A 26,092-nucleotide genomic window follows, 5' to 3' on the forward strand; every position below is an offset into this window, starting at 1 on the left:
TTTTTGCATATAGGTCATGCTGTATAGTGCTGTAGAGATTCTTTCATTTATGTGTGGCTAATTAACAACCTACTTTAAAACCTAAAACGTTGAAACAACAATCCTTTTACTATGTCTCACAATTTTATGGTTCAGAAAATTGGGCAGGGCTCTGCTGGGTGATTCTTCTGTTTCAGATGTGTCAGCTGGGGTCATTCAGTGATATTCAGCTGGTGGTTGAGCTGGTATTCGGGGTCCAAGGTGGTTTGACTCACATGCTTGGTGCCTTGGTAGAGTGGCTAGAAGGCTGGGTTTGGCTGTGTTCCTCTTCCTCTCCTGTAGTCTTACTGCCTCTGCATGGGGCTTCTCCAGTCAGACAGAGATGGTGAATACTACCAGTTCTTCACAAGTTTAGGCCCAGAACTGGCAAATTTCACTTCTGCCCTATTCTGTTAGCCAAAGCCATAATAAATCAGCCCAGAATCAAGAGGAGGGGAAATGAGATTCCCACCTTTCAATGGGAAGAACGTCAAAAAATTTGCAGCAGTCTTAATCCACCAAATACTAATTTACTTATTCCCCCAACAACCTGGAGATAGTTACAAGTAATTAGTTTATAGATAAGGAAATGGAAGCATGATGTGGTCAATGCCCAAGGTCAATGTTTAGAAAGAGAGAGTATCAAGATGGGTACCCAGTCAGTCTGGCTCCAGAAACCATATTTACCCACAGTTCCACTATTGTCTCTTCTGAGGAAGGCCACACATACCAAAGAATTTAGAGAGAGTATGTTTCTATAGTTTTAAACCACAAGGAAGGTTATAGCTCCTTTCTCTGAAGAGCCATTTCATGAGCCTCCTGCTGGCTAACTCATTCTCCATGACACACGTGTTGAATAGCCCACTTACACTGTTAATACCCTGGTTTGGTCTCCACATTTTTAAAGAGCTTTTGATCTCTTCTTTCTGCCTCCAGTAACCCTAGCCTGGGTGTGGAGGATCCAGCAGCAGATTAAATGCATTTCAAATAATGAGAAGACAAAGCCCTGCCTTCACCGCCCCCACTACTCTCCTGGATTGTTGACAGATTATTTACTGTGTTTGCCTTGACTTGAGCTATTTAATTTTTCCAAAACAGATGCAGCCGATTGATTAATGGCACTCCCCACTAAAAGTCAGAAATGTCAGCAAGACGCTTAGAATCAGTGTCATTCTGGATGAGAACAATGGACACGGCTGAGAAACAGGGACTTGTGCCAAGTATTCTTGAGGCTAGGAGGTCATGTGCCACTTTTCTGCTAAGAGAGAGATATGTATATAAGGGCAAAGGAAGCAGGAGTTTGGGGGTTGGGCATGTGCTAATAATAGGATGGATCACATGACACCTAAGTCACCTCGAAAGAGGCTTAGTTGGTGGAGGTGAATTAAAGTGCTCGGAATTAAGGACATTTCTTCAAATATCCCCCCATGTGTAAAAATAGACTGAAGGAAATACACGTGTGATGAGGAGAGAATTGTGCCCTTCAGAGGGCTTTTGTGATATTCTAGGGAGTAATTAGGAGCAGTTCCCACTCAGAATTTTTGAGGTGCAGTCAAATTACAAATGCGGGGGCCACCCGTTTAAACATTTTTAAGAACATCAAGATGGTGACAGCGGAGCATTGAGCAAAGCACGGGGCCCTTCTTAGTGCGGGGCCATGTGGGACTGTGCAGGTTTACGCCCATGAAGCTGGCCCTGGTTAGGAGAACCTGGAGCCCGATTTATTAGTGGCTCTGACAGTGACCTGCGAGGCTGGCCCCAGGTGACACTGTGCAGGGAACAGTCCGTTTAGGAACTTGTGTCCGCTATATGACCCCCTCCTCTGCTCCTCCAAGCCTCTTCCCTTCTCAGTTACCCAGGGTCCCCTGACTCTGTCATCCCTGCGCCTCAGAAAACCTGCCTGCAGGAAAGGATCCAAAAAGTTCCAGACACCGAGGTGTAACTGATTGATAATATTTGGAGCGCTCCCCCTACGTGTTGGTATTTTTACAGAAATTTAAGCCTCAAGCAAAGCAATGATGGAATTTCAGGTATTATCTGGTTCATGGGAAAATTAATTTTTTTTAATGCCGGGAGATTTGCCCAGAGCCCTTGAGATCACACTGTTACAGGCACCCACTTACTTTGGCAGTTGTGGAGGCTGCGGCTCTGTGTTCTTGAGAACATTTATCCCTGAGGGTGCAAGTTACAGCCTCTTCTTTTGTGAATGGAGCTGGAGTGTCCACCCCCTCCTCCCCTGTCCCTAGTCTGTATAGTAGGACATGCTTAAACACTGTCGCAGGAAATGTCTACAGGCTGAATTCCATTTTGGTTGCACATCTGTAGTCTGTCTCTCACTCCTCCCTGCCCTCCTGCCCCCCTCCCCCTCCCCCCTCCCTCCCCTCCCCTCCCCCTCCCTCCCCCACCCCGGCCCCTCCATGCCCCCTCAGCTCTCTCAGAGTGCACGGCTCAGGACTTGGTGGGCCCGAGCTGTGCTTCTTTCCTTGACACTTTCTGAATATCAGCGATACCTCTGGGGTTGGCTGCACATAGGACTCTGGGCATTCACTCCCCCGAACCCCCAGTGGGCACTAATCTGGTGAGGGTCTTGCTGCTAGAAGGGAAAGGTTGGGGCTGGGAAGTGCTCCCCTGGACATCCCAAACCAGGCTTTGTGTTTCTCTTGGGCCTGCTGTGGATTGCTTGTCCTTTCCCGGGCTTAATGTCAAAGGAAACGCCTTCTACAACCATGAACCACTGGGGCCTCCCTTATCTTTCTGATTGACTTGGCTTCTAGGAATTGCTTGTGGCTTACAAAGCCATGGCATGAGCCCAGGAGAAAACCATTTCAGTCGCACAAGGCCAGACAGAAGCCCGGCCTCACAGAGGAGGTTAATAATAGAGCCCAGCCTAGAGGCAGTCCAGGAAAGCCTTTGGAATTCTCTGTCTTCAGATACGCTTGGACCTATCCATTCAGAAGTACTTTTTTCTCCAGGCCTGTCTCTGTGGCAACCTGGCTCTAGAAAGAAGGTGATTGCAATTCTGGTTTTGAAACCTCGGGGGCTATGACTGTTTTAGGATTTGAAGCTAAAACATATTGAGCAAATAAAAACCTCTGACTCACCAGGAATCTTCACTCTTTGTTTTCAGACACATCAATCGGTCTGTCAACAGCATTGACTGAGGGTCTATTCTGTGAAGAACCATGGACTGGGTACTGTGGGGAGACTTGCAGAACCGTGTATTAATAGTTTCATTCATCCATCCATTTATCTGGCCATTTAATTCAATTTAGTGAGTTGAGTCAAATCAGAAATACCCACTGTGCCTTACTAGCCACAAAACCCTGCCTTCGAGGGCTGCCGGAAATATAAAGATAGTAATGTATAAAAAGTTACTCTCAAGGGCTTACCATCTAATCGGGGTGATGGCAAAGGCAAATGCATAAATAGATTAGACCAGGCAAAGTATGATAAATATAATGAGAGAAGTTGACCAGAGGTGTTTCAGAGATTCAGAAAAATGACCTGTCACACAGAGTTGGAAGAATTACAAAAGGCAATTCCTTATTAGGAACTCATTATTAGGCATCTTAGGTATTCATTAAGTATGTGTTGAAAATTACTACATAAGATGGGCTTGGATACAAGCCTTGGAGCATTGGTAAGAGTCATAAGCAGAGGCAAGAGCAAGGCAAAGACATCGTAGGTGGCAGTTACCACTAGTGGCAAGTCTGGTGAGATCTAAAGGGAAAGCAAGCTGTTCTGTTTCTTCACCAATCATCTTTCCTTCATCCCTTCATCCGTCCAGGATGTCACACTTGGCTGTGAGGGGCACACCAGGGGTGTGACCCACCCTGAAGAAGCAGTGAGTAGGAACTAGAAAGTGTTTGCGAACAAAGAAGCAGCATAGTGAGTGGGGCTAACAGAATGGAGGTGTGGAGTTTAATGACAGATGGGGCAAGAGCCAGAGGTAGAACCCAAAATATGGCCCAGAGGCCGGAGACTGGGCAAGCCAATGAGGTGCCTGCATACAGACAGCCCAGATGTGGTCACTGAGTTCCTGTGACTCAATCTCCAGAGGGGCACTTAGGCCTGGTGCTAATTACATGTTGATACTAAACCCTTTCTATGTGCTCAGCATTGTGCCAGGTGAGAAAAAGATCTAAGAGAAATACATGAAATGATCTTCATCCAGACAGAGCTTATAATCCAGTTGAACAAATGAGGGTAAATGGAAACAAAACAAGTGGAGCCTATACGTATGAGAACAATTGTGAGTATACATGTAAAGTACAAAAAGTTGTGGGAACTGGGAAAGAGCAGTTGCAGACCCAGCTCATTTCATAAATGTTGAAGGGGTGCCTGGTTGCTCTAGGCTCTCTCGGGAAGCATGTTGGAGGAGGTTTTTTTTTTTTTCTAAAGTATAGTTGATTTACAATATTGTGTTAGTTTTAGGTGTACAGCAGAGTGATTCAGTTATACATATATGTGTATATATCTATATATTTTTTCAATTCTTTTCCATTATAGTTTGTTAAAAAACATTGAATATAGTTTCCTGTGTTATACAGTAAATCCTTGTCATTTGTCTATTTTATATATGGTGATGTGCATCTGTTAATCCCATACTCCCGATTTATCCCCCGCCCCCTTCTGCTTTGGTAATCATAAGTTTGTTTTCTATGTCTGTGAGTTCGTTTCTGTTTTGTAAATAAGTTCATTTCTAAAATATACAAACAGCTCATACAACTCAATAATAAAAGAAACCAAACAACCCAATCAAAAAATGGGCAGGAGATCTAAATAGACATTTCTCCAAAGAAGACATACAGATGGCCAACAGGCACATGAAAATATGCTAATTATTAGAGAAATGCAAATCAAAACCACAATGAGGTATCATCTCACACAAGTCAGAATGGCCATTATTAAGTCTACAAATAATAAATGCTGGAGAGGGTGTGGAGGAAAGGGAACCCTCCTACACTATTGGTAGGAATGTAAATTGGTGCAGCCACTATAGAAAACTGTATGGAGTTTCCTTAAAAAAACTAAAAATAAAGCTATCATATGATTCTGCAATCCCATTCCTGGGCATATATCTGGAAAAGACAGAAGCTCTAATTTGAAAATATACATGCACTCCAGTGTTCATAGCAGCATATTTACAATAGCTAGGACGTGGAAGCATCCTAAATGTCCATCAACAGAGGAATGGATGAAAAGATGTGGTACATATATACAATGGAATATTACTCAGCCATAAAAATGAATGAAATAATTCCAAATGTCAAATATCATGTGATATCACTTATATGTGGAATCTAAAAGAAATTATACAAGTGAACTTATTTACAAAACAGAAATAGACTCATAGACATAGAAAACAAACTTATGGGTACCAAAGGGGATAGTGGGGTGCAGAAGGAGAGATAAATTAGGAGTTTGGGATGAACAGATACACAGTACTATATACAAAATAGATAAACAATAAAGACCTACTGTATAGCATAGGGAACTATATTCAATATCTATATCTATATCTATCTATCTATCTATATATATATAAAACTGAATCACTTTGATGAACACCTGAAACTAACACAACATTGTAAATTAACTATACTTCAATTTTAAAAAATGGTTATAAAAAACAAACAGGAAAACAGTATGGTATTGGTGAAGAGATAGAGGAAGAGATCATTGAAACATAATAGAGTCCAAAAATAGACACATAAAAATATGTCCATTTAATTTTTGACAAAGGTGCAAAAACAACTCAATGAAGAAAGGAGAGTCTTTTTAACAAATGGTTTTGAAACAATTGCCATCCATATGCAAAACAATAAACCTTGCCCTATACATCAAACCTTATTAAAAAATTAACTGAAAGTGGATCATAGACCTAAATGTGAAATGTAAAACTTTTAGAAGAAAGTATAGGAGAAGATTATCATGACCTTATTACAAAAAGTTATTAGACATGACACCAAAAGCATATCCATAAAAAAATTTATAGATTGGAGTCTTTCAAAATTAAAAACTTTTCCTCCAAGAATGAAAAGACAAACTATAAACTGGGAGGAAATATTTGCAAATCACAATTCTAACAGAGAACTTATATCCATAATATATAAAGAATTCTCAAAACTCAACAATAAAAAACAAACAACCCAAATAAAAAGTGAGCAAAATTTTGGACACATCACCAAAAGATATTAAGTTGGCAAATAAAAGATGCTAGCCATCATTAGCTATTAGAGAAATGCAAGTTTAAACCACCATAAGATACATCAATTAGAAAGGTTATAATAATACTGGCATTACAAAGAGTGGGCTGGTAAGGATGCAGAATAACTGAAACTCTCACACATTACTGGTAGGAAGGCAAAATGGCGCAGCTACTCTGGAAAATAATTTGGCAATTTCTTACAGTTAAACACACACTTATTACTTGACCTAGAAATTCCATTACAGGGTATTTACTCTAGAGAAATGAAAATATGTATTGACATAAGAACCTGTACACAAATGTTTAGAGTAGCTGTATTCATACTTGCCAAAAACTAGAAACACCCCAAATGTCCTTCATTCAGTCAATGGATAAACAAACCTGGTACATCCTTATGTACCAGTGAAATACTACTTAGCAATAATAAGGGACAAATTATTGGTATTATGCAACAACTCTCATGAATCTCAGGAGCATTCTTCTGAGTAAGAAGCCAATCTTAAAAAGTTACAAACTATATAATTCTATTTGCGTAACATTCTCAAAAGACAACACTATAGAGATAGAGAACACACCAATGGTTGGCGGGTGTTAGAAATGAGAAGAGGCTGTCTTAATTTTGTATGCATTAAAATTCATAGAAGTGTACACCAAAAGAAAAAAGCTAATTTTGCACTCTGATAATTTAAATACTAGAACTTTACAAGGCAAAAATCTCTATTTTCAAAAATAACATTAGTTATTAAACGAAAAGAAAAACAGTGAGATCTCATTTTTATACCCAACAAGTTAGCAAAAATTAACACATTTGATAATAGTCTTTATCAAGGTAACTGGTTGAGGGAAATAGACTTGTGGGAGACTAAATTGGTAAGTCATGTAAAAAGATAATTTACCTATTAGAATATGAAATATTTATACCTTATGACCCAGTAATTATAATTATTATGTAGAAAAACACTCATATACATGCCCAAGAAGGTTTAGACAGATCTAAATTCTGGCATTGTTTGTAGTCACAAAGAATTAAGAACAACCTAAAGTTCATCAGTAGAAAGATGGCCAAGAATACATACCAGCACTCTGGAATATAATACACCACTTAAGAAGAATGAGATAAATCTATTTGTAGTGGCATGAAAAGAGCTGCAAGACATATTTTCAAGTGGGAAAAAAGCAAATTGCAAATCAATGCATACAGCGTATTACCATTTGTATTTTTTTTTTTTTTTTTTTGCAGTACGCGGGCCTCTCACTGTTGTGGCCTCTCCCCATTGCGGAGCACAGGCTCCGGATACGCAGGCTCAGCGGCCATGACTCATGGGCCCAGCTGCTCCGCGGCATGTGGGATCTTCCCGGACCGGGGCACGAACCCGTGTCCCCTGCATCGGCAGGCGGACTCTCAACCACTGCGCCACCAGGGAAGCCCCCATTTGTATATTTTAAAGAAGGATTTCATAAGTACACACACATATAGTAATATAGTAAAAGGCTATGAGATACATAACCAATTAGGAACAATACTGCCTTCTGAGAATTAAAGGGGATTGGGAGCATCTAAAGAGATTTTAGGTGTTTTCTTTTTTTACATCAAAAATGTATTAATGCATTACTTGTGTGCTAAAAACAGAGCCTGTTACCTCCCAGCCTTATAAATGAGAGTGCATAGAGCAGAAAGCCCTCAAACATACCTTTGCTTTTGCTGGTAGGTTTTCTCTGCGTGGAGTTGTCTTTCAGGAATCAAAACAAGAGCTGCTTTCTCAGGAAAACCTTTCCTGATTCTCCATCCACTCCAGTCCTCCTCCTGTGCTCCTGTAGCATCCTACAGATAACTCCATCAAAGCCTTTGCCAGTTTACTTTGCCAACAATTTGTATGTCCCTTTTCCTCACCCCTGTGTCATACTCATCTTTGGGTTCCTAGTGCTGGCACAATGCCTGCCAGGTGGTAGGTACCCAAAAGTGCATGTTTTTTAAAATGAACTCCTGAACTGTTTACTAAACTATTTCAAATAAAAGTAAGATCTTGATCAGATCCAGGTTGAGAATTCTCCTAGAGTTCGTGATTTACTTCTATCATTCCTATTTCCATCCTTTCTATCATTCATCATTTCTATTATTCTGTCATTCAATCACAGGGGGAAATGGGCCAGGGGTAAAGTGTGCTGATCAGTCAGAAATCCAGGGGGAAAATAATTCCCAGATTTGCAGCATCTGCTGATGTCTATGGTGTAAACATTCCCATCACAGTAGATTTCAAGCTACTAACATGATGCTACGTAAAAGTGGGTTGAGAAGAGATGCACAGTATTGGTTCTCCAAAGCCCGTGCGAGCCACGTCCAGCACACCACTGGCCCAGGAGCCCCTCGGACCTGCTCAGCCCCTAAGTTATCAAGAACAGCAGGCGGCTGGTGCTGTGAGCAGCTCTGTAGGTCGAGGCAGACGTTCGCGGGCTCGTGCCTCTACTCCCCTGCCTGACCATCTCTGACCGGCCGATCCTCAAAGGCTTGCTCAAAACTCACCTCTTCTGTTTTGCACTATGTTTTAGTTTCCACATATAAGTGATATTGTATAATACTTGTCTTTCTCTGTCTGACTTACTCCACTTAGTAGGATCATCTCTAGGTCCATCCATATAGCTGCAAATGACATTATTTCATCCTTTTTCTATGGCTGAGTAATACTCCACTGTATATACACACTACATCTTCTTTATCCATTCATCTGTTAATAGACATTTAGCTTCATTTAGGTTGCTTCCATGTCTTAGCTATTGTAAATAGTGCTGCTATGAACACTGGGGTTCATGTATCTTTTTAGAGTAGAGTTTTCTCTGGATATATACCCAGGAGTAGGATCTCTGTATCATACAGTAACTCTATTTTTAGTTTTTAAAGGAACTTCCATACTGTTTTCCATAGTGGCTGTATCAATTTATATTCCCGGGACTTCCCTGGTGGTGCAGTGGTTAAGAATCCGCCTGCTAATTCAGGGGACCCAGGTTCAAGCCCTGGTCTGGGAAGATCTCACATGCCATGGAGCAACTAAGCCCATGCACCACAACTACTGAGGCTGCACTCTAGAGCCCGCGAGCCACAACTATTGAGCCCACGTGCCTAGAGCCTGTGTTCCGCAACAAGAGAAGCCATCACAATGAGAAGCCCGGGCACTGCAACAAAGAGTAACCCCCGGGCTTCCCTGGTGGCGCAGTGGTTGAGAGTCTGCCTGCTGATGCAGGGGACACGGGTTCGTGCCCCGGTCCGGGAAGATCCCACATGCCGTGGAGCGGCTGGGCCCGTGAGCCATGGCTGCTGAGCGTGCGCGTCCGGAGCCTGTGCTCCGCAACGGGAGAGGCCACAGCAGTGAGAGGCCCGCGTACCGCAAAAAAAAAAAAAAAAAAAGAGTAACCCCCGCTCGCCACAACTAGAGAAAGCCCGCCCACAGCCACGAAGACCCAACACAGCCAAAAAATAAAATAAATAAATAAATAAACTTATTTTTAAAAATTTATATTCCCATTAAGAGTGTAGGAGGGATCCCTTTACTCCACACCCTCTCCAGCATTCATTGTTTGTAGACTTTTCGATGATGACCATTCTGACTGCTGTGAGGTGATACCTCATTGTATTGTTTTGATTTGCATTTCTCTAATAATTAGCAATATTGAACATATTTTCATGTGCCTGTTGGCCATCTGTATGTCTTCTTTGGAGAAATATCTATTTAGGTCTTCTGCCCATTTTTTGATTGGGTTGTTTTTTTGTTATTGAGTTGTATGAGGTGTTTGTATATTTTGGAAATTAGTCCCTTGTTGGTAGCATCATTTGCAACTATTTTCTCCCTATCTGTAGGTTGTCTTTTCCTTTTGTTTATGGTTTACTTTGCTGTGCAAAAGCTTTAAGTTTAATTAGGTCCCATTTGTTTATTTTTGTTTTTATTTCCATTACTCTAGGAGACAGAGCCAGAAAAATATTGCTGTGATTTATGTCAAAGTGTGTTCTGCCTATGTTTTCCTCTAGGAGTTTTATAGTATCCAGTCTTACATTTAGGTCTTTAATCTATTTCAAGTTTATTTTTGTATATGGTGTTAGAGAATGTTCTAATTTCAACCTTTTACATGTAGCTGTCCAGTTTTCCCAGCACCACTTACTGAAGAGACTGTCTTTTTTCCATTGTATATTCTTGCCTCCTTTGTCATAGATTAATTGACCATAAGTGCTTGACTTTATCTCTGGGCTTTCTATCCTGTTCCATTGATCTAGATGTCTCCTTTTGTGCCAGTATCATACTGTTTTGATTACCATAGTATAGTCTGAAGTCAGTGCGTGTGATTCCTCCAGCTCCGTTCTTCTTTCTAAAGATTGTTTTGACTATTCGGAGTCTTTTGTGTTTCCAAACACATTTAAAAATTTTTTGTTCTAGTTCTGTGAAATATGCCATTGGTAATTTGATAGGGGCTGCACTGAATCTCTAAGACTGCCTTGGGTAGTATCGTCATTTTTACAATATTGATTCTTCCAATCCAAGAACACAGTATATCTTTCCATCTGTTTGTGTTGTCTTCAGTTTCTTTCATCAGAATCTTATAGTTTTTAGAATACAGGTCTTTTGCCTCCTTAGGTAGGTTTATTCCTAGGTATTTTATTCTTTTTGATGCAATGGTAAATGAGATTGTTTCCTTAATTTCTCTTTCTGATCTTTCATTGGTAGTGTATAGGAATGCAAGAGATTTCTGCATATTAATTTGCATCCTGAAACTTTACTGAATTCATCGAAGAGCTCTAATAGTTTTCTGGTAGCATTTTTAGGATTTTCTATGTATAGCATCATGTCATCTGTGAACAGTGAGAGTTTTACTTCTTCTTTTCCAATTTGGATTCCTTTTATTTCTTTTTCTTCTCTGATTGCTGTGTCTAGGACTTCCAAGACTATGTTGAATAAAACTGGTGAGAGTGGGCATCCTTGTCTTATTCCTAAACTTAGAGGAAATGCTTTCAGCTTTTCCCCACTGAGTATGTTAGCTGTGGGTTTATCATATATAGCCTTTATTATGTTGAGGTATGTTCCCTATATGTCCACTTTCTGAAGAGTTTTAATCATAAACGGATATTGAATTTTATCAAAAGATTTTTTCTGCCTCTATTTAGATGATCATACGGTTTTTATTCTTCAATTTGTTAATGTGGTGTATCACACTTGAGTACTGTAACTTCATAGTAAGTTTTAACATCACATAGTTAGAGTCCTCCAACTTTATTCTTTTCAAAGTTGCTTTGGACATTTTGAGTCCTTTGCATTGCTATACACATTTTAGAATCTTCTTATCAATATCTGCAAAAAGACTTGCTGAGATTTAGATTGGCATGGCATTAAATCTATGCATAGATTTAGGGAGAATTGATATCTTTATTATGCTGAGTCTTCCATTCCATGAACATGATATGTATTTCCATTTATTTAGGTCCTCTGATTTTTTTAATCATCGTTTCATAGTGATTCTGATTCTTTATACAGATTCTGTACATGTTTTGTAAGATTTATACCCTTGTAAGTATTTCATTTTTTGAAGCTATTGTAAATGGTATGGTTTATTTCATTTCAGTTTCCAATTGTACATTGCTAGTATGTAGACATACAATAGACTTCTTTGTGTTGAGATTGTATCCTGCAACCTTGCTAAACTCAGTTCATCCTAGAAGTTTTTTTGTAGAGCCCTAAGATTTTCTGTATAGATGATCATATCATGTGTGAATAGGAACAGTTTTATTTCATCCTTTAAAATCTATATGCTTTTTTTTCTTGCATATTGCACTAAGACTTCCAGTATTATGTTGAATGAGAATATTGAGAATAGATATCCTAGCCCTCTTTCTGATCCTAGGGGGAATTCATCTTGGGGGAAATCTTTTACTATTAAGTACGATATTAGCTTGAGGTGTTTTTTGTTTTATAGATGCCCCTTGTTATGTTAAAGAAGTTCCCTTCTCTTCCTAATTTGGTGAGAGTATTTATCATAAATGGATGCTATGTTTTGTCAAATGCTTTTCTGCATATATTGATAAGATCCATGGTTTTTCTTCTATAGATGGTTAGTATGGTAAATTATATTATAGATTTTTGAATTTTCCACCAGACTTGTGTTCCTGGGATAAATCCCGGTTATTTGTGGTGAATTATTCTTTTTATATATTGCTGTATTTTATTTGCTAATATTTTGTTGATTTTTTCCATCTATATTCATGAGGAATATGGGTGTGTAGTTTTCTTTTTTGTACTATCTTTTTGTAGTTTGGTCACAGTGTACTGTTGGCTTTACAAAATGAGTTGGAAAGTATTGCCCTTCTGTTTTGTAGAGGAAAGTGTGTAGAATTAGTGTTATTTCTTCTTTAAATGTTTGGTAGAATTTTACAGTGACTCTTATCTGGATCTGGAGATTCTTTTTTGGGAAGATTTTAACTAAAAATTCAATTTCTTTAACAGTTGTAGGATTATTCAAGTTATCCACTTCATCTAGGGTGAGTTTTAGTAGTTTGTGGTTTATAATGAATTGTTCTATTTAATCTAAGGTGTTGGGTTATTGTGCAGAGTTGCTTGTAGTGTTTTTATATTATCCTTTTAATATCTGTGGGGTCTGCAGTGACATTGCCTCTTTCATTCCTGATGTGGATAATTTGTGTCTTCTCTCTTATTTTTTTGTTAGTCTTGTTAGAGACATCAATTTTAATGATTTTTCCTTAAGAACCAGCTTTCAGTTTTAGTGATTTTTCTCTATTGTATTTCTGTCTTCTTCTTTTTTTTTTTTTTTTTGGTTAACATACTTATTTGGGTCTTCATTTTTCTAAATTTGAAGCTATTCAAGATTTCTTTCTTCCTTCTGAAAATGACATTGACCTTAACACCCTTTAACTTTCCACAGAACAATGTGCCCACGTTGTCACTGCTACCTAGAATATAACTCTTTTCCTTTTTATTCACACACAGTATTTGTTCTGCATTATTTTTACATCCAATAGTTAATGAAAACTATAAAAAATTCACACTAAATTTCTGTGTACAAATATTTAATATCTTGTGTCTCATTGCCTTCAGGGTTTAATTTTCATCTTCCTGGAGAAAACTGTGTAATATTTCTTACAGTAAAAGGCTATGGCTGGAAAACACTCATAGTCACTGTATGTCTGAAATGTTTTTTTTACCCTCTTCTCCCTCTTTCATGATAATCTAGCTGGATATAAAAATATGTCATCAGTTATTTTCCCTCACTACTTTGAAGATATTTCTGTCTTCATTTTTATTGATTTCTGCAGTTACCTTCACTATTGACTTTCTTCTGCTTGATTTGTGTATATTTTACTCTATTTTCTAGTTTCTTAAGGTAGAAACTTAGATTATTTGATACCTTTTTCTCTTTATAGCATAGGCAAGCACTGCTTTAGCTACCTCCCACAGCTTTTCATATGTTGCATTTTTTTCCATGCAGTTTTATTGAAACTTTGACCCTCTTTGAATCATGGGTTACTTAAAAATTTTTTGTAAATTAAAGTATAGTTGATTTACAATATTATATTAGTTTCCGCTGTACAACATAGTGATTCAGTATTTTTATAGATTATACTCCATTTAAAGTTGTTATAAAATATTGGCTATATTCCCTGTGCCATATTATATCCTTGTATCTTATTTATTTTATACATAGTTTGTACCTCTTAATACCCATGGGTTACTTTTAAGAGTTCTAAATTTCCCAGTGTTTGGAGACATTCCTTTTAAATTCTATCTATTGATTACTAGTGTAATTCCAATATGGTCAGAAAATATACTTTGTATGATTTCAATTATTTTAAATTTGTTAATGTTTTATTTTGTGACCTAGATACAGTCTATCTTGGTGAATAATCCATCTTCACTTGGAAAAAAAGTGTATTCTGCTGTTTCTGGTTAAAAACTAGGTCTAGCTGATGGATGATGTTGGTCAATTCTTTTATTTCTTCTTGATTTTCTGTCTACTAGTTCTGTTACTGAGAGAGGAGTGTTGAAGTCTGCAACTATAATTATGTGTTTGTCTACTTATTCTTTCATTTCTGTCAGTTTTTGCTTCATGTATTTCTGAAGCTCTTGTTGTTAGGAATACACACATTTGGGATTGCTGTGCCTTTTTTGGTAAATTGATACGTTTAATAATATGTATTATTTTTCTTTAGCTTTGGGACCTTTCTTTGCTATGAAGCTTACTTTGATATTAATATAACCACTTGTGGTAGGCAAACTCTAAAATGGCCCCCAATGATCTTCACCTTCTTGTATTTGTGCCCTTATGTAATTCCCTCCTCTTGAGGGTAGGCTGACCCTAGTTACTTGCTCTTAACCAATAAGATTCAGCAAAGGATGTCATATCCATGATTAAGTTACAAAAGATTGTGATTTTTGTCTTACTAGCAGACTCTCTCTCTTTTTCTAGCTCTGAAGAAGCAAGTTGTCATGTTGGAGAGGCCTCCATTACAAACAACTGAGGTGGCCTTGAGCCAACAATCAGTAAGTAACTGAGGCCATCAGTCCAGCAACCACCGAAGATTTGTATCCTGACAACAACTGTAATAGCCAGGACTCTCTAGAGAAACAGAATCAATAGGATATATATAGATAGGAATTGACTCATGCAATGTGAATTTGATTTGTCTGGGTGTGGATTTCTTTAGGTTTATCCTGTTTGGGGTACTTTTGAACCTTTAGGTTTTTGTCTTTTGTCAAACTTGAGAGGTGTCCAGTCATTATTTCTTCAAATACTTTTTCAGAACTTCCCTCTTTCTTATCGCCTTCTAGAACTCTGATCACAGAAATATTAAACCCTTTGTTGCTGTCCCACAGGTCCTTGAAGCTCTGTTCTGTTTTTAAAATCATTTTTCTTTCTGTTGTTCACATTAGAATATTTCTATTGATCTATCTTCAAGTTCACAGACTCTTCTGTCATCTCCAATCTGCTAATAAGTCCATTCAGTTAATTTAAAAATTTTAGTTACATTATTTTTCAGTTCTAAAATTGCCATTTAGTTCTTCTCTTTATCATCTATTTCTTTGCTAATTCCTTTTTAAAAAACATTTGTTTCAAGAGTGTTTGCACCACTTTTTAAAGCATTTTAAATTATTTTTATAAGTTTTAAAGATCTTTGTCAGATAATTCCAATATCTGTGTCATCTCCTTGTTGGTGTCTTTTGATTATTTTTTCCCACATGAGTTGAGAATTTCATGATTCTTCACACATGATTTTGAATATCAGGTTATGAGACTCTGGATTTTGCTTGAATTATATGGATATCATTGATATTTTTGTTTTTGTTTTGTTTTAATTGATGATTAGATTTAGACCACAAGTTCCCACTTGCCTTCTGTAGGCTGTGGTTACAATGTCAGTTAAGTTTTCATCTTTGCAATGCTATTCAGATCTGTCCCATGAGTGCATCACCAACTGGTCATTCTGGGACCTGGGTGGAAGTCTATTTGTTAGCTCAGTTCTCAAAGTCTTTGATATGTTTATTAGGATTAGATTCAAGCAAGTGTGGGTTTGGGGGGATCCCAGAAGTTCATTGGCTTACTGTTTTGAGCTCCTCCCTCTCTGTCATCTCCCAGTGCTTCACAGTTCCCTTCTCAGTTCCTTTTGGTCTTCCAACACTGCAATTGCAGTGTGTCTGTGGCCAAGTGGTAGAAGGACAGAAAGAATGCGAAAAACAAAAAACAATGAAATGTGGCCTTACCTTCATGGAATCCCTGCTCCACTGAATTGTGAAGAAAGTTCTTCTCCCTTAGAAGTTTGGTTCCTGCAGGCTACCATTGCTGCTGTTATTATTGCCATCCACCATCACCACCACCATAGGATTGCCTGGAGGGTGCAAGAGAATGAAGAAAATGGAGAGGGAAAGCTGAAGAATTTAATAACTGATAGTCAAGGGCTTCCCTGACAATTTTTCTTTCTCAAATTGTCCTTACTGTTCCTGGCATTTGTATGAATTTTAGAATCAACAAATCTTTGGGATATTGATTATAATTGCCTTTATAGATTAATTTGGAGAAAATTGTCATGTATACAATTTGAGTCTTCTCATCCATGCATATGGTATATACCTTCCTTTAGTCAAATCTCCTTTTATATCCTTCAGGAAAGCTTTATAGTTTTTCTTAATGAAGATTTTGCATACATGTTATGAAGCATAAACCCAGATATTTTATAGTTTTGTTGATATTTTGAAGGGTATATTTTCTATTTTATTTTATGCTTGATTAATTTAGGTCTATGGGAATGTTGTTGTTTTTTTATGCTTATCTTGTATCCAGGGTTTTACTAAATGTACTTATTAGTTCTAGTAGTTTTTCAATTAAATCTTTCAGTTTTTTTGGTACATGATCATATTTTCCATAAATAATGCCTGTTTTTATATCTTTTATTTCCTCTCTCTCATTCTCTTTCTCTCTCCTTTTTGGTTGTTGTTATGATGATTAGGAATACCAGTATAGAGTTAAATTTAGAGAGGAGAGAAAAGATCTTTATTTTATTAGAAATCCTTCTAAAGTTTCACCATTAAGAATAATGCTTGCTCTAAATTTCTAATAGATAGCATTCATCAAGTTCAGGAAGGTGTTTTGTATTTATGTTGGCTAATAATTTTTTAAAAATCACAAATAGATATTGAATTTTATCAAATGATTGTTCAGCATTTATTCAGATGTTTGTAAATTTTAAACCTATTAATTATTTTCTAATGTGGAACTATCCTTGCTCTCCTAGGATAAACCCTACTATGTCATGATGAATTTCTTTTTTTATACACACCAAGATTCAATTTGCTAATGAGTTATTTAGAACTTTTGCATCTATACTTATAAATGAGATTGGCTTATAAATTTTTTCTTGTACTGTCTTTAATCTAGTATCTGGGCATCAAGAGAAGAAGTAGAAATAAATGCAAAAAAATATATTATTCCTTTTAGAAAACTCACAGGGCTCACATTAGAAATATATCTCAAGGAAAAGCTACATAAAGTCAATAATCATATTCATAATGTGAGTATTTCCTATGAGCCCCGTTCAAAGTATTTTATGTAAATATTTTATTTAATCTTAAGAACAAGTCTATGTTCATATGATGCAGATGGGGAAACTGAGGCTCAGACCTCATTAATTGCTGAAGGTCAGAAACGGTGAACTATCATGACTGGAAGTACTAGAAACCTAAATGACAGCTACTGCAGCAGGACAAAGAATGTAGTAGTTTGGTTTACAGGCTTTGGGGAGGCAGAGTCAGCGGGCCTTAGGAACGAGTGCTAGCTGATGGGAAACAAACGTGTTTGCCTAGGACAGTCCCCCAGAGACAGTGTGCAGGGGCTGCTGGGAGGTGATGGGCTTTGGCTCCCACTCTGCAGCCAAAGCAACTCTGCTGTCACTCTGTTTTCACATTTAGTTCAACAAAGGTGTTGAGCTGGACTAGTTTGGAAACCATTGGCCCAAAGGTGATAGATTTGATACAATTGGTTCACAGTTGAGCAGAGCAGTCACAGACTTGGATTCTGAAATCAGACAGACTCTCACATTTACCAACTGTGTCCTTGAGGCCGGCTCCTTAATCTTTCCACACCTCAGTATCCTTGTGTGTAGTCGGGATTAATTTCCTTTGTAACAAACTCAGATCTGACTAAGAGATTTTTCTTTGCTTTACTGTAACTGAACATCATTACTGCCTTGAGCCTCAGCTCTACAGACAGTGAAAACTTTGTCCCAGTTAATGGAGAGTAAAATCTGTCATTCATCTTTTCTTCCTGGACGGCATATGGTTTGGGAGGTGAAGTGGAGAGTGGGTAGAGGTTAGTCATGGGGCATCAGATCATGGGGAAGGTGTGGCCCTCAGTTGTAGCGAGGGCCTGACCATCCTGATACCTGTGGCTCTAGACTGTTTCCTCTGCTCTCCAGTGCCAGCATCCACCCTCCTGGCAGCACAGAGCCACCCACAGTCCTGGCTGTTCTTTGGTCTACAGGCTACACCTGTCATTCTCTATCCTTCATATCCCAGCTGTGAGGCCACTTCAGGTCTCTTAGACCTCTCTCTGTCCTGAGTCTCTCTCAACTACACAGGTAAAAAAATCTATATCTACCCAAATTCCAAATCTGACTTATAGGAGTAGGCATAAATTTTGGAGTTCAGATGCTAAGAACACTTGTTTTTTTTTTTGTTTTCATTTTTTATTTTTGTTTTTGTTATCCTAATCCTACTCCAGGTGCTATGCGTGCCAAGGTGTATTTTGGGGGCGAGTAGAGGGCAACTAGGTAAACAAAACCATACAGGTGAAAACTCAATTGGTAAATATTTCGTAAAATGATTCTGACACAGAGATAATAACAGTAGTTACCTTTTAGGGCCATTGTGAGAAATAAATGAGACGGTGTATATAAAGGTGCCTGGACCAAACAGAGGATCCTCAAAATGTATCCCCTATTACTATCATTAGCTCTTGTCCCTGGGGTTGTAGCCCACCTCTGTGTCATCCACTTGCCCTGGGTAAGGTCTGCACCCGCCTGGATTATGTATGAATAGTGGTAATGAGGTGTTAGAGGCAGAGGGAGGGGCAGGGAGTTATGGGTTCATGGCAATAGCTCCGTTTTCTTAAAGGCTTCGGTACAAAGCCTCTGATACAATTTGTTAGCCCACCCAACCCTGCAAATCGGAAATTGGGTTTATATTTGATCAATTTGGCTGGGCCACTGAAGCTTCATGTGTCAACAGCAGCACCGACTTATCTTCATAAAGCTCTCCAATGCCCAAACTGCTGCTCCAGCTTCTGGTTCACACCTCCCATGATCTTGAACTAGAAAGAAATGAGTCCACACTTCTGGGTGTTGTTTCTGGGTCTGAGCCTGTCATAGACAACTCTGTCAATCTTTGGAAACAGTGGCATCAGTAGCTTGAGAGAGAAACAAATACAGCAGCATCTGAAGCTGGTGTTTTGAAAAATCACTTTGTTTTTCATCATTTGCTTTTAGCTTGTAAAGCACCCCTCAACCATGGAAAGTTTTGAATATTTTAAGGCAACCCTGTTCCAGGATTTGTAGTAAATGCTCAAAAAAGGGCAGCACCTTGAAGGGGTGTTACAGCTATACTTATAAATGAGGTTCAATACCTTCATTAGTTTGGGTGGGTCTACTTGGGCATGAGAACACAGGCACCAGGACTACTTAGTAGGAATAAATTCTCTAATAATCAGAATGACTGCAATTTGGAATTTTCTGCCTGGGATTAGGGGTTGGACTTTGAAAGAGAAGATGGAATAAATGGTCTAGAGAAAAGGGAGTGGCCTGTGGAAGATGGTGGATAGCTGGAACTGAGGGACCACAGCTAATGAGAAAAGTCCTTGGGGAGGAATGGCTGGTGACTTTTTCAGACAGTGATTCCTAGCATTAAAATTTAAGTAGATTCCTCTTCTGGACTGTGCCATCAGCCCCCATCATTAGTCTGGGTCTGATACAGGTATTGCCTTGGGGAATTAAATGAGAAGAGTTGTACTCCAGAGTTGGAACCATTTGGCCAGACAGTACAGCAGAGAGAACCATGGTGGGTGTCAAGATGCAGAGAGCACACAGCCCTCCACCCAAGCAAGAGGAAGGAACAAGAGGAAGGAAGCAGAGAACCTGCCCTTCGCACCTCCCCGAACTCTCCTGGGCAGCATTAGGGATCTGGAGAGAGGCACTCAGTTCATGGGAGAGGGACTTGAGCTAGTTCATGTGCTTATAAAATAATGTGTTCACATTCGTAATGTTTCTGAATCACAGTGGACGTGCAGGAGCTAGTGAGTAAGCAGAGCTGATGGCCTACATCTGTGTCCTGTGCACTTTCCTTGTTCTCTACTTGCTTGAATGCCTTATGTTTTAAACACTATCCAAAACTTTGGGGATGAGAAACATTTTAGGAAATTAGCCCTCTAGAATATATAGAATCTACCAATTTCATTTCCAGAACTCAGTTTGACTTGGCCAAAAGAGGTTGCTTTCACATAAGTGTCCATTGACAGATGAATGGATAAAGAAGATGTGGTATATATTCACAGTGGAATATTACTCAGCCATAAGAAAGAATGAAACAATGCCATTTGCAACAACATGGATAGACCTAGAGATTATCATACTAACTGAAGTAAATCAAAGAGAAAGACAAATATGTTATATCGCTTATATGTGGAATCTAAAAAAATGATACAAATGAACTTATTTACAAAACAGAAATAGACTCACAGACATAGAAAACAACTTATGGTTACCAAAGGGGAAAGGGGTGGGGGGTTAAATTAGGAGTTTGGGACTCAAATATACACACTACTATATATAAAATAGATAACCAGCAAAGACTTACTGTATAGCACAGGAACCTATACTCAATATCTTGTAATAACCTATAATGGAAAAGAATCTCAAAAAGAATATATATATACATATATATATATATGTATATGTATGACTGAATCACTTTGCTGTCTACCTGAAACTAACACAACATTGTAAATCAAGTACATTTCAATAAAAATTTAAAAATAGAAGTTGCTTTCACTTACTTACAGGGTCCTGCAGGAGTATCAGCGAATGAAGACATGTCAGTTAGTAGGACTGGATATCAGTATAGGCTCACACCAAGGAAGAACAGGCCTGAGTGTTTTTCATTTCTATAAATAGGCTTTTTGAGAGAAAGTGAATGAACATTTTTATTATCATTACACAAATGATATGAGTGAATTAAGCTACTTGTTTTCAGTGGAAGGGCACATTAGACAGGGCGGGATAAAACCAGATTCTAGTTCTTCTAGTTCTTGTCCTACCAACAACTGATGACCCTTGACGATACCCCTTAACCTTGCTTAGCTGTGTCCTCTGTAAAATGACAGAGGTTGTTCTTAGTTATCTCTAAGGTTCCTTCCAACTCTAATTTTCTATGATTTAAGAGTTATAACAGATACCCAAGTGTGGACAGTCTGTTAATCCAGAGGTTCTCAAATTTCTCTGTTCACAGCACCCTTAGTGCCTTAGTGATAGTTTTAATAGTGCACTGAGGCCAAAAGAAATACCCCCAAATTCCATTTGTTAAGTGATTTGGTCCAAGCAACTTAATAAGTACCTATGTCCTAATAATTTAAGCCATTTGAAAAAATAATAAATATAAATGGAAAGAAAAGGTGATATTTTATTTCATTCCTACATGATCATGCTTACTTACTCATGGGGGAATGTGAGTTTGGAGCACAGCATGACTTCTCAAACCATGGGATCCAACTGGACCCTAGCATTCTCATTTCTTCTTCCACATTGCATTTCACTCAGTACTTGATTTTTATCATAGCAACCACTAAAACCTAGTTTTTGCAAAGATCCGATGTCATTGAAAGGAACGTAGCACCATCTGTCTTGAAACTGAACCTCAAACTAGTAGTTTATGTAGTGCCTAAAAGCTATTGCTGGGTTTCCTAGAAAATTAATAATATCCTGGAGCGAGTTTGCTGCATTTCCCTGGGTGCCTAGGCACACAGTGTGGGAAGCATGGCTTCAATCAATGTTTGAGGTCTTCCATTTTCAATGGAACCATATGCATCTCCCTGTTGCAGACATTTTTGGTACCCATGGGCCAAGCACAGAATAAGACAGTTCTCAAAAATTCAGGGCAATGTCTCTGGGAGTCCTGGCCTGTTGGTAAGTAAGGAATCATCCGGGTGATGATCTTCTCAGTGCCCCAGCCTCAGCTGTGTTGGTGACATTCCAGAGACAAGCAAGTGTCATCCTTGCTCCACCGCAGCCACTGCTCCCAGGCCACACACTGGGCTTTGTCAGCCCTTGGAAGTCACCACTGTTCTCTGGAAGGCCGGTGGATGACTCGGCTGTCACATCCTCCTACACATCAGCAGGCTCAGCCCCTTCTCCCAGCCCACTTGCTGTTTGATGTCAGGGAGATCGCCGTCTCCTGACTAATTTTTCGGTTAATCTCCCCAGGGAGCTTCACTTCTCTTGCCAGCCCTCTGATCCATCACTTCAGCCTTCCTCTCCCCAGCACCCTCAGTGCCTTTACATTTGCCCTCCTCCGCGACAATCCTGCAAAACCTCATCCTTGCATCCACCTCACCACTTGCCTCATGTCTTCTCTCAACTGAATTCAGAGGAAGTAATCCCCCAAACAGGCATCTTAGGGCCACCCCAAATGTCTGATCTGTGGTCTCAGCTGGGCCCTCAGGTTCCTGGGCAACCCTTGAATATAGCCGAGTAAATTTTCCCAGCTCCCAGCAAAACATTCCACAGTTCCTTTACTCTCCTCTCTCATCCCAGACTATTGCTCAGCAGGTAACCAGCCTTCTAACTCATAGAGCATTCAAAACGCTCAGAAAAAAGCACTAAAGCTCTGTCTTCACCCATAAACATTCCCTTTTGCACCTACCCTCTCACTTCATCCCTCCAGGCTGGGAGGAAGAGGTGTTGCCTTCCATGCCTAAGGCTCACCCTTGCTCCGGGCTCCCAATCCCATCCCTTCCCATGACCCATGGTCCAGCATCTGACTCCACTGGGTGATTCCTCTCCCTCCTGTAATTTCAGATTCTTCATCTTTATTGCTTCCTTCTACATAGCCTATGCGTGTGTTCAAGTCTCCTACTTAATCAACAGGCTCTAACAATGTCCTTTCGATAACTGATGCCTGATTGTCCTGCTCTCATTGGCAGACAAATGCCCTGAAGAAGAGTCCACACTCACTGCTTCCATTTCTTGACCAAGCACGTGCTCCCCAGCCCCCTGCAGGCAGTCCCAGGCCCCCACTCTCCTCTTTAGCCCGTCCCTCACTCCGCTTGGCCCCCGCCTAGCCCTCCAGCGTCAGGGACCACATGCAACTCTCAGAAGGGGCTGTGCAGTCCATGGCTTTGATGTTTCCCTCGCTCACTTTCTCCCTTGTCCCTCTGGCAAGCAGCGCGTACTTCAAAACGTCCTCTAAGAAGCCTTTCTGTACCCTCCCTCCTCTGCCCACCAGGGGGAAATGGTCAGACTTCCTTTGTGTTCTCAGCTGTCCTTCCAGCCACAGTGTCTGTGGCCATTTACTTTCTGTGTTTCTGTGCTTTTCTCCAGCAGATATTGTAAGCTCCTGGAGAGCTGGACTGTGTCTTAATTATACCTGCATTCCCAGGGCCACACATACCCTGTGTTCAGTGAGTGAGTGGACGTAGTTGGTACAAGCAGCGATAACTCTCGGCTACCCAGGGCAGCGGGTTGGTAACATCCTTGTAGCAGACGTTTGACCTCCAACAATTGCTTCTAGGTTTCTCATTACTTCTGGGCACTTTATAGATGCTATCTTATCTTTCCTCATAGCAACTCTATAGTACTATAGCCCATGTTTGACAGATGAGGAAACAGAGGCTCAGAGAATCTCAGTACATTTTCTCTGGTCATACAGCTCATAGTGGTAGAAGCAGGATTCCAGCCCAACTCTGGCCCCTTTGTACACACCCAGGCACCCCGACATTGCCCAGCTAGTGCATGCTAACTGACTGCCCCCTCATTAACTGTCAGCTTTTAGAAACATAACTAAGACACCAAGTCAGAAGCAAAAGCATTCAGCTCCTAAGAGAGCCATAAATGCTTGTGGGTTATCAATGATTGGGGCCAAGGATTTGTGCTATAAATATCAGCTGTCCATTGGCTTTATTCTTGGTAGTTTAACAACTGTTCTTTAACTAACAAATCAACTTTGCCAGCTAAGACTGCATTGAAACCTGGGACTGGGGGTGGATGGATGGGAGGGAACCGTTCCTTCAAGGAAACTTGGAGAAGCCTCTCTTGTCTCTGGGGCCCATCAGTTCAGGCCGTCCTCCCCACCCCATCCCTTTTTGTTTAGTTTGACCTTGGTCACTGATGACAAGGCTTCTTTTCCTGCCAAACCAATCAATAAGCTAAATAGACAGAAGATGAGTATTTAGAATGTGGGAAGCCAAACTCAAACACAGATAGGTTATCAGTCTAGCCCAGAGCAGACTTCTGAGCAAATATTTCATTAACAAATTTTTCATGGCAACTTGCATGTTAAAAAAAAAAAAAAAGAGGGGAGAGGGAGAGAAAAAGAACAATGGTGGCCGGTAGGCGTGGAGATGTGGCGGTAAAGAGAAAGGCTGCTGAATCTTTGAAGCTGAACTGCCCCAGAGAGCAGGGAGAAGGGTTGGGTGGCAGAGAGAAGCCCCCCAGGAAGGGGAGCCCCAATCCCATTAAAACCCTTCAACTTCTAGCCTCCCTTTCATGGCAGGGCTGCCTTGTGTAATGCATCTTCAGCCATCTCTGGGCGCTGGAGCCGGTTAAGTCTCCTGGATACAGACCCCAGCCTGGCAGTCAGCGGCTTACTGTGGAGGTCTGGGCTGGTCACCCAGTGAGGGTGCTGGGAGGGGAGAGGAGATACGGTCCCTTGGGAGCCCCACAGAGGAGATGGGGGGCAAAGAGAACACTAAACATAAACAACTGTAATCAGAGCACCTGTTTTGGGCTCCCACTAAACTTTAGGCACCTGGAAGGCTATTATGTTACTCCTCGTAACCACGCCTAAGACTGTGGTAAACTCTGGCACACATGCCCATTGGTGTCTGTTCTGATTGCTAAATATTCTGAATATCGTACCCTGTTCACAACAACTCTTAAAGTGCTCTGGTTTTAATTTATGGCCGAGGAGCCTGAGATTCAGAGAGGTTAAACAACTTGTTCAAGTGTGCACAGCTGGTGAGCTGCCGGGGCAGAATTGGGAACTGGGCCTGATTCCAAAGACAAGCAGTTTTCCACTCCTTTCCACTGTTTCCCTAATAGCTTCTTTCCCTAATAGTTGAATACTGATATTCAACTCTTGTAAGCAAGTGCTGAGGGAAACAAAGAATGAGTAGACTAAATTTTCAGTCCCTTGTGTGATGTGATCCTTCCTACCCTGGCTTGTGTAAACCCTGCCTCCTTCCCCGCTTCATCTGAATTCTCCTGCGTCCCATTCAGGCTTCAGCAGTTAATCACTGCACAGGAAAGCTTCCCAAAGTGGCCTGTGCTCTTTGTTCTTATTACTTTCTATTTTTTCTTCAGAGCACTTACAACCATGCTAAGTAAATATCTTTATGTGCAATTTATTGATGAATATACCCCGGATAGACTGTAGTAGTAGTAATACTAATAATAATAGCAGCTAACCTCTATTCAGCCCTTACTACAAACCTGGCACTCTCTTAAAGGCTTTACATATGTTAACTTATTTAATTAAGCCTCTTGAGGATACTGTGACCACTGTGAAGTAGTAACTGTTACGGTTGCCATTTTATAGATGAAGTAACTGAGGCGCACCGAGGTAAAGAAACTTGCCCAGTGCTACTTAGCTAGTGAGTGAGTGATTGAGTGACAGAGCAGGATATGAACTCAGGCAGTCTTTGGTTCCAGATCCATGCTCTTAATCATGATGACAGGGCCACAAATTCCTCCCACCTTGGTATGTACTCTTCTTAGAGGTGGAGTCTGTTCCACCTCTTGAAACTGAATGTTCCTGTGATTGGCTTTCACCAGCAAAATGCAATGAAAGTGATGCTCTGTGTATAACCTCCAAGGCTAGGCCTTAAGAGGCTTTGCAGCTTCTGCTTTCTCCCTCTTGGAATGCTGCCCTGGGACCATCTTGTAAAGAAGCTGGCCTGGCCTATAGTTGCCCGCAAGGCCGCGTGGAGGAAAACCGAGGCAGCCCAGCCAACAGCCTGTACCAGCTGCTGGACGTGGTGCTAGAATGACGCCATCTTGGACCTTGCAGCCTAGCCAGACTTCCAGCTGAATGCAAGCATGTGATTGAGCCAGCCAACCCA

General features: G+C 40.1%; 1 long non-coding RNA gene across 4 annotated transcripts in view; it reads left to right on the plus strand.

The window, feature by feature from the left end:
* Positions 1–26,092, plus strand: part of LOC307192219 — a 190,522-nt gene that overhangs the window by 147,045 nt on the left and 17,385 nt on the right. For 2 of the 4 annotated variants that reach the window (XR_013830011.1, XR_013830012.1), the window contains one exon: positions 14,687–15,426. The exons of 1 other annotated variant lie outside the window; for it this stretch is intronic. This is a non-coding gene — a long non-coding RNA (uncharacterized lncRNA). Of the gene's footprint in view, positions 1–14,686; positions 15,427–26,092 lie in introns of those variants that run through there. One more of the 4 variants, XR_013830009.1, reaches the window with a different exon arrangement.

The sequence above is a fragment of the Stenella coeruleoalba genome, assembly GCF_951394435.1.
Source record: "Stenella coeruleoalba genome assembly, chromosome: 1".
In the NCBI taxonomy this organism is placed as follows: domain Eukaryota; kingdom Metazoa; phylum Chordata; class Mammalia; order Artiodactyla; family Delphinidae; genus Stenella; species Stenella coeruleoalba.